Below are 12,039 nucleotides of genomic sequence, written 5' to 3' on the forward strand. Positions count from 1 at the left end.
AACTCAAAAATAGATTTACACCTGGTTAACTATCAAAAGAATAAGTTAATACAGCCATATACAAAATGCCCCCAACCAAAGCAGTCGGGCAGGCCGAACATGTACGCGCCGCCCCCACGCTCTCCATACTCATGGCCGGTTGACTGACTCTTTGCTTTTACCTGCCACACAGAGCACCCGTGAGCCGAAGCCCAGCAAGAAAACTCATACAGTATAGAACATATGCATAGAATATAGCTGACATATAATCCACTGATAAATAGGAAAACCATCAGACTGAACAAGCACGGCCATGCCGCCCCAGAGGCCTTACCAAAGCCTGGGTTCTCGGTCCTTACCGTAAGGATAACTCATGTATCCATTAGGTCCCACCCTGGCTATAAGCACTCCATGTGCTAAGTGTTACTTCCGGCCCCAAGGCCGTTCTTGGCCTTCGCCGCTCTCGGCCTTAGCCGTTCATTTCATTATAATCACACATATAGTACATTTTGAAATAATCATTCAAACATATAATAATTCATTTAAGGTTATACATTCGCACATAATACAATCTAGGGCCATGCCCTGCAATAACACTGTAGGCCCATGCCCTGTTCTCGGGTGTTACGGTTTTCTTACCTTTCAATTCGATAGCTTTGATCACCTGACTCCTCGAGCACGATCCTACTCGAGCCCTAGCGCTCACCTAAACAAAATCCATAAGTCAAAGTCATTACCAAACCTCAACTCCAAAATCTAGCCTCGGGACCAATCCCGAGCCCCCGGGAAGTCCTAGATCCACAAAACAAGGTGGTGGAATCGAGCCCCGAACCCTAGGTCTAAATCCCTCAACAAAAGCCCAAAAACCCCTTTCTGTGAACAGTGCAGCGCTACAGCGCCCTTAAGAGGGCGCTGTAGCGCTACAAGAAGAACCATACATCCCCAGAAACAGGGCCTAGCGCTACAGCGCCCAAAGACTAGCGCTGTAGCGCTAGTTGCAGACTGGCAACACCAAAAATTGTTTTCTACGATTTCTTTCAACCATTTCAACCCCAAACTTGTCCAAATCTTTCCCAAACCCAAAAACAAACTTATCAACACCTCACACTCATCCCAAGCATCCCAAGAACTCATAACCCAAGCTCAAGCAACCCAAAACTCAAGATCTACCATAATGAACCTTAAACCCAGAAATTCAGTCAAACATCAAAGTTAAAGACTTAGAAATCATACCGTGGATGGAAATTCGACCTTGAGTTGAACCCTAGACCTCCTTAGCTTGATCCTTCACAACCTTGGCCTGATTTCCCCAAAAATCCCCATCTATTTAGCTTAAATACACAGCTCAAACCAGTCAAACCCTAAAACTGAAATTTCTAAAACTTACTTCAATGTTTGATGTGTTCTTGCTAATCCCTTGCCAATCTTCAAGTCTAGCTTAGGATCCTTGATGCTCAGCCTATCCTAGCTCCCCACTGAGCTTAACTCCAAGAAAAATGAAGGGAAAAGGTGGGAGAACCACAAACCGTACCTTTGAAGCAAACTGACACTGTTTTCTCTCTTTTCTTTTTCTTCCTTCTTTCTTTCTTTTCTCAGCCTTACCACTCTATTCTACCAATCCCATTAAATATAAAGCTTCATTGAACTTATCTCTAAAAAGCTTAAAGACCAAAATGCCCTCCCTATTAATTCTAAACCTCTTTGTCCATGTAGGGCCATTTTAGTCATTTTACCCAATTCCCACTAATTCCTCGAGTGTCTCTAATAATTTCCCACTTGCTACCCAATACCTGATTAATCACCAAATATATATCCCTCATCATCAAGATTAACCTCAATATATTTTCCAAATTCCCATTTAAACTCCCCAGGCTTAACCCCAAGCCGGGTATAAATTACCGCTTTGACTTTTCCGCTAACCCGCTCAATCTAGGATCGTCTCGAGTCACAAATCACAGATATCAACACAGTCATGCCCAAAATGGCCAAATTACAATTATGCTCTTTCTAAGATAATCAGGTCTACATGTATACTAATACACATAGTCATGCATCTCAAATAGTCAAATAGTCATATAACATGCATTAAATTATAATCATGCATTTAACTCATAAAAGTCACACACAAAATCCCATTATGCCCTCCAGGCACAGTATTCAAGGCCCTCAAGCCTTAATAGCGAATTTGGGGCATTACAAGGATGTTCTGAAAATGGCCTTTCACACGAGGTGCGGGCATTATGAATTATTGGTTAAGTGTTTTGGAATGACCTATGACCCGACATCATTCATGCATCTGATGAATAGAGTGTTCAAGGATTACTTGTACAAGTTTGTGATCGCCTTTAATGATGACACACTAATCTACTCCCAATCAAAGACAAAACATGAAAAACATCTCCATCTGGTATTACAGAGGTTGAGGGAACACAAGTTGTATATCAAGTCCAATAAGTGTTAGTGTTGATTGCCTCAGGTGACGTTCCTTGGTCACATCATTAGTATGGATGAGATTAAGGTTGATCCAACCAAGATTGAGGAGGTGAGAGATTGGGCAAGGCCAAGGAGTGCTTCAGAGATCAGTACTTTCCTTGGGTTGGTTGCCTATCATCATCGTTTCGTCGGGGGATTCACAAGGATTGCATTACCCCTGACTAAACTAAAACGTAAGAACTTGAATTTTGTCTGGACTAATCGATGTGAATAGAGATACACTATACATGACCTTGAGTTGGAAGTAGTGGAATTTGCACATAAGGTGTGGCAACACTACTTATATTTGAAGTAGTGTGAGATATACACTGATCATAAGAGTTTGAAGTACTTTTTCACACAAAAAGAAATGAACATTAGACAACAACATGGGTTGGAGTTGGTAATGGACTATGACTGTGACATCCTCTACCATTCAGGGAAAGCTAATGTAGTAGCAGATGCCTTGAGTCGGAGAGGTCTGGGATAATTGTTTGGCTTAAAGAAGATATCAGGAAAGTTGGCAAATGATATGGCTAGAGCAGGGATAGAGCTTGTCGTTGGCCAGTTGGCCAATATTACTCTTCGTTCTACACTTCTTGAGAGAATTTAGGAAGCTCAGATGAAAGATCCTAAATTAGTAAAGCATTGGGAGGACGTCCTTGTAGAGTCCAGAATATTTACTTAACTAGCAAGATAGTAGTAGTAGTAGTAGTAGTAGTAGTAGTAATAGTAGTTAGTATTAGTTTGTAGTATGTTAGATTCCGTGGATTTTTGTTCAAGTCGGGACTTAGTTGGAAACTCGTAGCAACAATTATAAATTTTATAAGTTTAACCTATAGTTTAAGAATATAAATTATAAAGTAAGGTTTAATTTTTTTTAGTAGTTCTGATTATTATAGTATAGTATAGGTTTATGATATTAGTAGTCTTGCTTGTGAAAAATGGGGTGATTTCATAAGAATAAATTAGTTATAATATTATTAAAAGTGTTATGGATCGAGCCTCAATAAAGCCCAAAAGCCCAATAAAATTTTGGGCTTAGTAAATTCAAAATCAGCCTAGGGAATTAGAGTTTGTTATTTTATGGTTAGTAAAGATATTTGTTGATTAGGTTGTTATTTAGATAATTAAATAGATTTTCCGTAACTTTAGGGTACTGTAACTTCCAACCTATTTTTGACCCAGTCATATTATGTATTTCGAAAAATAGTCTTTCCAGAAAGATGTAGATAATTGAATTAGCTTTCTAACGGTATAAAGATAGTGTAAATCGGAATCCTACAGCTTCAGTTATGATTATTTTACTACAGGTGAGTTTAGAGTTAGGAGATTTAGGAAGTTAGAAGTTAGGATTCTATTTTATTAAAATTTAAATTTGGATTATAGTTAGAATGAAATTAAGTATTTTTTTTTAATAAAAGAAAGTTCTAAAAACTCTAGAACCTTCCAGAACCACTAAGAGTATGACACTTGTTATAATCATGTTTATTTAAGGATTTAATTATAAAAGAAAGTTCTAGAAACTCTAGAATCTTCCAGAACCACTAAGAGCATGACACTTGCCATAATCATGTTTATTTAAGGATTTAAGTATTTCTTTTATAGGATAGTTTCACTCCTCAAACTCTATAAATAGGACCTAGTGCTCAGCCATTTTCTTCATTCTTCAAGCTGTGTTCAGAGCCTTCAAGCTGCTAGGATTTATATAGAGTGATACACTTGGGTTTTGGGGATACGAGTTTTATCATCTTAAGCTTTATAAACATTTGGGTAGTGAGATAAAGTGTGTTTTTGATATTGAGGTGTTGATCGGTTCAAATTCATCCAAGGTAATATTATTCATAAGTTCTATTCTTTATGATTCCTTAGTTTTCCTTAAGTTTCTTTCATATCCTAACTTCTGTTTATGGTTTCGTGGTTAGGTGTTTAAGTTCTTAAATATTAAGGTTCTCGGTAAGTTTGCCTCCTTGATGGTTTAGTTTCCTTTCATCTTCTTTTCTATAGATACTCATATGTTTTTATGTTGGTTTTAGGAGTGTTCCAAATCCCGTCCTTGTTCTCAAATATCCCGGTGTTGGTAAGGAAAATAGGATAGTGTTTATATGCTTATATGTTACATGTTATAATATGTTATGTGTTATGATATATGATATTTGGGGCTCATTGTTGCTTAGCTAGCAAACCTCAATGTATTTTGAGGCTTATAGTTGTTAGCTAGCAAACCCCAAATGTTTTTATGTTGCTTAGGGGCTTATAGTTGCTTAGCTAGCAAACCTCAATGTATTTTGAGGCTTATAGTTGTTAACTAGCAAACCCCAAATGTTTACCATGATCATGGGTTAGAGTTGTAATAGATGTTTTATAGTCATATGTTTTATAGTATTTGATTTTGATGTAGTCTTATGTTTATGTTTATGTTGTATGTGATAGTAGATTTTCCTTGCAGAGCATTAGGCTCATTCCTTTATTTTTGTATATGCAGGAAAATATATGGGGCGGCGGAAGGATTCATGGTAGCTTGGCTTGTGTATTGAGGAAGAATGGATTCGATGGACTGCGTGAATGATTCGAGGACGACGTTATTTTCAGTCTTTTTATTATGTTTTTATGTATTTTTCCGCAGTTACTTTTGTAAACAACTTCTTTTAAATTAAAGTTATGTTTTATTTTAAAACAATGGGATCCCATATCACACATTTATGTATTTCGAGTATTTACTTTGGAGTTTTTTAATAAAGTTATGAATATTTCTTATGTATGTTCTCTTCAAAATAGTAGCTATGTCTAGTAGTTTTAATGGTTCAAGGTCTTAGAAATAGTTGGGTCATTAAAGTTTGTATGAGAGAAATGGTCCATTTACATGAAATTCTCCTTGATACACACACTCAAGCTCCGAATCTAACCGCCAATGTATGTGTTTATGTTATAGTTTTTATGATTATGTGTTTAGTTAACGTTTTAGCCCTTATGTTTCCAATTAAGAATATTTGTAAATTAGTTTATTTTCTTTGCATTTATGATTGTTTTTTTAGTGAAAACCTTTTTCCAAATGAATATTATTGTTATTTTTGAATTACATGTATGAGTTTGATTTTTTTTCTACAATCATCATAATAAATAATGACCAAGTTCGGTGAGGGTGGATACAAATTAATGGACCGGGTTCGATATTGAGAGTTTAGGGGGGCATAGTAATGGGAATGATTTTACTGATCTCGGCCCTACCTCAATATGGTTAACTTTGGAACAACAACGAGTTTCGAGCCTGAGAATTAAGTCATATAGGATGATTAGAAACAGACTTAGTAAATTATAAAGGTGGCTTATTTTTCTAAGTTTAGAAACACACCATGATCATAAAGAAGGCTTACATAATTTTTCTTAAGAAATAATAATTAATAGGTCCAAGTTATGTTTGCTTAGATAAAGTTTTACCTTAGAGGCTATTAGGGTAAGTTCTAACATGTTCCCGACTGTTAGAAATTTTGCTAAAGATGTCGCTCAGAAGGTCTCCACGCACGAATGTCGATGACTCCAACGTCGCTCCTGAGACTAATGAAGCCCCTCCTGTTCGAAGAAGGGGAAGGTGTGCAACCACTGCTGCTGCTAACTGAAGTGCATCGCCGCTGCCGGTTGACAACATTGTAGAAATTATCAAGCTACGATAACAAGTGGAAGAATTGCTGCAGCAACAGCAACAACAGACTCAACCTCAGCCTCAGCCGCAACTACAACCTCAGCAAATGGCCCAAGCACCCCATCAAGTAGGTCCTTATGGGGGATGGCCAATGGAAAATTATGCGCCATACCTAGCTCAGTACATGCAGCCAATCTACGAGCAGTTTCGTAAGCAACACGCTCCAAACTTTGAAGGGACAACAGACCCCTTTGAGGTGGAAGAATGGCTCAGAAATGTAGAGCCGATCCTAGGGCACATGAATCTCAGCAATGCAGATCGCATATCCTGCGTTTCGTCTCTGCTTAAGAAGGATGCTAGAATATGGTGGAACTATGTTCAGCAGACTCACGATGTTGCCACCATGACATGGACCAGATTTGTGGAGCTGTTCAACAAAAAGTGCTGCAACTCGGCAGTCATCGCCACAAGGGTCGAGGAGTTCACTAGTCTAAAGCAGGGCAACTTGACAGTAGCGGAGTATGTTCAGCAGTTCAACAGATTAGCCAAGTTTTCACCTGAGTTGGTTCCAACTGACTTTCTGAGGGTGACCAAGTTCGTTAGAGGACTTAGACAAAAGATTGAGTTAGGGGTTATGCTAGCAAACCATGGAACCACTACTTACGCAATGCTTTAGAAACGGCTATAGAAGTAGAAACGGCTTCAAGTGAATGTTAGTAAAGAGGAAGCTAGTAAACTTGAGCCTAAACAACAGAGTCACTACAAGAAAAAATACTTTTAATAACACCAAAAATGTGTTATCAAAACCTACGATAACACTTTCTGATGTGTTAAGACAGACTATGTTATCGTAGGTCAGGGTACTTTACATAATACTTTATCAATGTTATACAGATGTGTTATTGTACTGTCAACGATAACACAATTTCCGTGTTATTTTAATATATAGATAAGTGTTGAATTATGTTATTTATAGTCGATACTATAACACTTATTTTGTGTTATACTACACTTTAGTATAATACTTTTTTTGTGTTATACTACACTTTAGCATAACACATTTTTTGTGTTATACTACACTTTACTATAATACATTTTTTGTTTTATACTACACTTTAGTATAACACATGTGTTATATTAGCTTAGAAAAACATAATCTTTTTTTACTTACACAAAACTAGGAAAACAAATATGAAAGTTGAAGCCAAATAAGATAACATAAATAGATTTTTATTAATTACTCAAATGTAATTACAATATTTAGTCTACTAGTCTAAGCTTAAATAAATCATATTACAACATAATTTATGCCCAATTCAGATTCCTTTATCACTAAATACAAAACAAGAAATGTATACAAAAATTAGTGAAATACATTCTTCCATTCTAAAGGCCTCAACTACAAATGTTGTCAAGAATTGCTCCAAAGAAATCATCTCAATATACTTGCACATTGTAAAAAAAAAGTCATTTTATTATTAAGAACATAAGAGTTAATAACCATATATATATATATATATTACCTTTATTAGTTATATTCAAAGGTATCATGTAGAGTTATTAATGTCCGAATATTACTTCTGTATTCCACAAATACTCTACATGGCTTTCTATCTAAATGGAATTTTAACAAATTTGACCATATATTATAAACAAGGTAGCAGACATAAGTGAAAGAAAAAAAAAAGAATAAACTTAAACAGTACACAAATAGCAAACATTCAAACTCAGATTTAGAGCATTGATCTCTTTCATATTTATAGAATACCAATAAAGCAACAACAAATGACATGATAACACCAGTTATATACACATATCAAGAAAAATGCTCTGTATGTGCAGGTTCTACTTATTCAAACCCTCATTTACTTCTGGCCTAATGATTGAGATCACATCTATACAAAATAAAAAATACTAACTATATGCATTCTCTTTGCTTCTATCCTTCTTGGCATACACATAGGTCAAGGGTGGCCTATCATATTACCAGTCCAAGTTCTAATTGAGGGTATTCAAATAAATAATTCATGTTATATGAATAAGGAAATAAAACTAACTCTTCGTGAAACCTCACAGACCAACCTTCACAAGATATGTCACATTGTCATTGCTATGCATATGAGATGGGAAAAAATATTATTTAACAGAAGTCTTTTCATGGCACCAAAGTCGCATTCATAAATCAACAGAAAAGTTACTGAAAATGGAAGATAAAGAAAACAATATTATGCACCGGCGCAGATAGAGCAGGTTTTTCTAGTTGGAGATTTTGATGGTCAACATGAGTTTGGCAATGAATTTCTTGTGTTTGAGCAGGTTGCTATTTAGAGAGAACCAAGGAAGAAGACTGAAGCTTGTGGGTAGCAGTTTGCTGCTATCTCTCATTCTTTAACTATTCCTCAAACAAACCATTTTCCTTGGGCTTTTCCCACTGCAGATTAATTTTCAAGCCCTTATCCTCGTAAATTACAGATATAAGACTGAAAAATAAACAAGGGTGAACGAAAGAACATACCAAGCTTTCACGAGTGACACAATTATAATAATACTTATGCCCATCAGGGCAGGTATGCTCACTCCAATCACATTCTGGAAGTTCAGGCATCTGAGGATTTGCAGGCACTGCAGCTCTGGGAATATTGTAAGCAACTTCCTGAGAACTGCTTCCAGTTGGTAGAGGCTGCATTAAACATTTCATTAAAATAACATAGATAAAGTTCTTAATTTAAAAAAAAAAATGAAGCAGAAGGAATGCAATATAATATTCTATTGAATAAACCCCTTCAGATGCTGCAAGCACTCTTCTGGCCGCACTCAATTGAACACCAAAAAAGGGACATATAGATAGAAGTTATTAAAAAATAAAAACTTCAACATATAACATGCAATACTAAAAAAACTGAAAATTAACTAGCTAAGATTATTATTGGTTCGGAATACCGGTTGTCCACTAGTCTGAGACCACTTGTGCTGCTCTAGCGTTTGTTTCAATGGTTGCATCACATGCAACTATCTTGGAAAATCACGAACTTCACCTTGAAATTGTTGAGAACTTTCTTTTCTATTCTGCATCTGAGACAACTGCGGAGGTTCCTGGTTTGCCACCGAAGAATCTGCTTGTGGTTGTTTAGTTAACGAGAAATGTTGTGCCAGATGAGGTACATTAGGGCGGTTATGCCCCACCATGGAATCACCCAGGTTGGTTGTTTTCCTGGTACGTATATCCACAAAAACAAAATTTAAATACAGTCAACAAGAAAAAAAAAATGAATGGAAAGTAACATGAAAAAAGTTACTTAAAAACTGGTTCTTGAGAATGGGGGCCAAAGGGCATGCCACTAAACATCTTATTGTCCCTGGAGAGAAATTTGAATGGGGCACTTGGTTATCAATTATAATACCAAACAGTGACTAAAAGGATCAGTTATGAAAAAAGAGAAACGGTATGAGGAATTCCAGTTCACAAATAAGTAGAACAGAGCAAAACCTTGCTTCTCCATTCCTAACTTTCTTAGGTTCTGCAAAACGTACAGCTATTGGCTTATCACAACCCTTCAGTGACACCAAAGGAAAAAGGAAAAATAAACAGAATGAATAGATAATAGATGCCTCCACATATACAATGTAAATTCCAATACATATATTCATGGAAGAAAAAAAAATGTTACCCACATTGTGTAAGTTCTGTTTAATCTAATACTTCGATAAACTTCCGGATTTATGGCCATAAAAGGAACTAAGTCTTATTTTAAAAGAACTTGCAACTATCAGATGATAAAACAGAATTTTCCATCATCTACAAATAATAAAATCTGTCAAAATAACAATTGAAGATCCTCACCTCTTGCAGTCCCTTGGTTCAAAGTATTACCCAGAGAAAGAATTTTCTTCACAATATCTTTTAATTTGAGGGAGTTCCGGACCTATTAAACAGAGCATAAAACTACCCAAGTCAAAACAGATTCTCAAAACTGCATGGAAGAATTTAAGTAGCACAGGGATCTGTCAAAATAGTGCAGATATCAAATTCTGCAAGAAAAAATTCATCATCAGGAGCTGCTTGCCTCTTCACATGCAGAGTTCACAGTGTTCAAACTCTTTTTAAATTCTGAAATCTGTAACACGATGAGAAGAATTATACAATATAGATTGTAATAATAATAATATTTTAACCACCAATGAAAAGCATAAAAAATATCACCAAACCTGGCAGTTGAACTGAATCTTGAAAGAGAACACTCGCAATTTTGATTCCACTCTAGGAACTTTCATCAACTCCATAAAATACTGAAATATTAAAAACATAACAAAATAAAAAATGACCTTTTGGGACTATTCCGGCCGTGATAGAATTCAAAAGGAATCTATATGCTCTCAAATTGACAAGTAAATAGCTAAATTTCAACTGGACAATAATGATGTACAACAGTTGTAATTCCAAGTTTCTATTACATAAATTGCTTTTCTTTTAAGTAAATAAATAGAGGGAAATTAAAAGAAATAAAGGAGTTTGTAAGAAACTAATAAAATAAATCAATAAGTTCAAAACATTTTACTGTTGTGTACTTTAATAATAGAAAGTCATTCATGGACAAGAAAAGATTAATAATGCGTCTTACCTATTCACACTTTCCCAGGCTCTCCTTGTCACCTGTGTAATCCTGATAATCATATAACAGAAACGGTCATAGCCAGCAACAGAAAGAGTAACAGAACAAGTCATAATGCTGTATTTTGAAAGTTGAATTACTGTTGCTGAAGGCTGCAATTAAGGCATGTGGCAGCAAGGTCTAGAGACTAGCTTAAACTTAAACTCTCTAGGCCATTTCTTTTTTTTTTTCTTCAGAATTTTCACTTAAATGTTGTCGAAGCTCAAAGGCCTCCAAACATAAGGAATATCACCACAAATAGAATATAGATTAATATGAGGAAGGCATCAAAGGATTTAAACAAAAATTGCGTCACGACTTGATTATCATAATTTCCAAGTCCAAAAAACAGATATCAATGCCAATAACATGTTATGGTTATAGATTGTTTAAAGTTGATTGTTTCTCAAATCATCTCAAGAAGGGAGAATCTTAACAGTAGTTTTAATAAAACATTTTGCGATTGAAATAGCCAATTGGCTTCTTGCTAGAAATCATAGAGAGATAATTTGAAGAAAAAATTGCTCATGAAACATTACCCATGGTTGGCTAAAGCATAAACAGGTTAAAAAGCAAGGCAAAAACATATATATTAGCAGTGCTTCTCGATACAAAAAGCATGGGATTTCCATAAATAATGAAAGTAAGAGATCTCAATTCCCAACTAGAAAATCAAAGCAGAAATATACCAACTAGAATGGGAAGCAAGGAGGATTTTTTTAAAGATGTTTAGGTAGGAACACAAGTCCTTGGCAACCTAGTAAATTTCAACTTAGTATCAAGATGATAATTAAAAACAGAACAACTTACCTAGCAGATTTATAATGGAACAAACAGAACAACCAAATTGAATGGATTATAGGTACATTTGAAGAAGATACACAGTTGCCAACTTTCTTCACATAAAAGGCAAAAGGATTACTATTTAATTTAGAAACAAGATTGCAAAACTGAAGTTTAAAGACTTCAATATAACAAATTCCATAGACAAGCCTATGTGCCATGCTAAAAATCTGGCCCCCGACAATGACATGACAAATTCAAATGACTAATTCATCCCAGAAAAGAGAGCAATAAATATATATATATTTTCTTAAAAAATCCTGATCAAAAGCAGGGTAGAGAGAGGCTTTACTATTTTTACCCAAATTTGAAGCCACCAGGGGGGTAGGGTAGGTTGGTTTGCTCCAAAAGGAAAACCTTGTTGAGTTCCATCCCTGTTATCCTGGATGTTTTGCTCCTCATCTTCTTCTTCTGCCTAATTACAGTCTGCAAAACTGAATTTAACAAAAAAAAAAT

Source organism: Humulus lupulus, chromosome 4 (assembly GCF_963169125.1).
Source record: "Humulus lupulus chromosome 4, drHumLupu1.1, whole genome shotgun sequence".
NCBI lineage: Eukaryota > Viridiplantae > Streptophyta > Magnoliopsida > Rosales > Cannabaceae > Humulus > Humulus lupulus.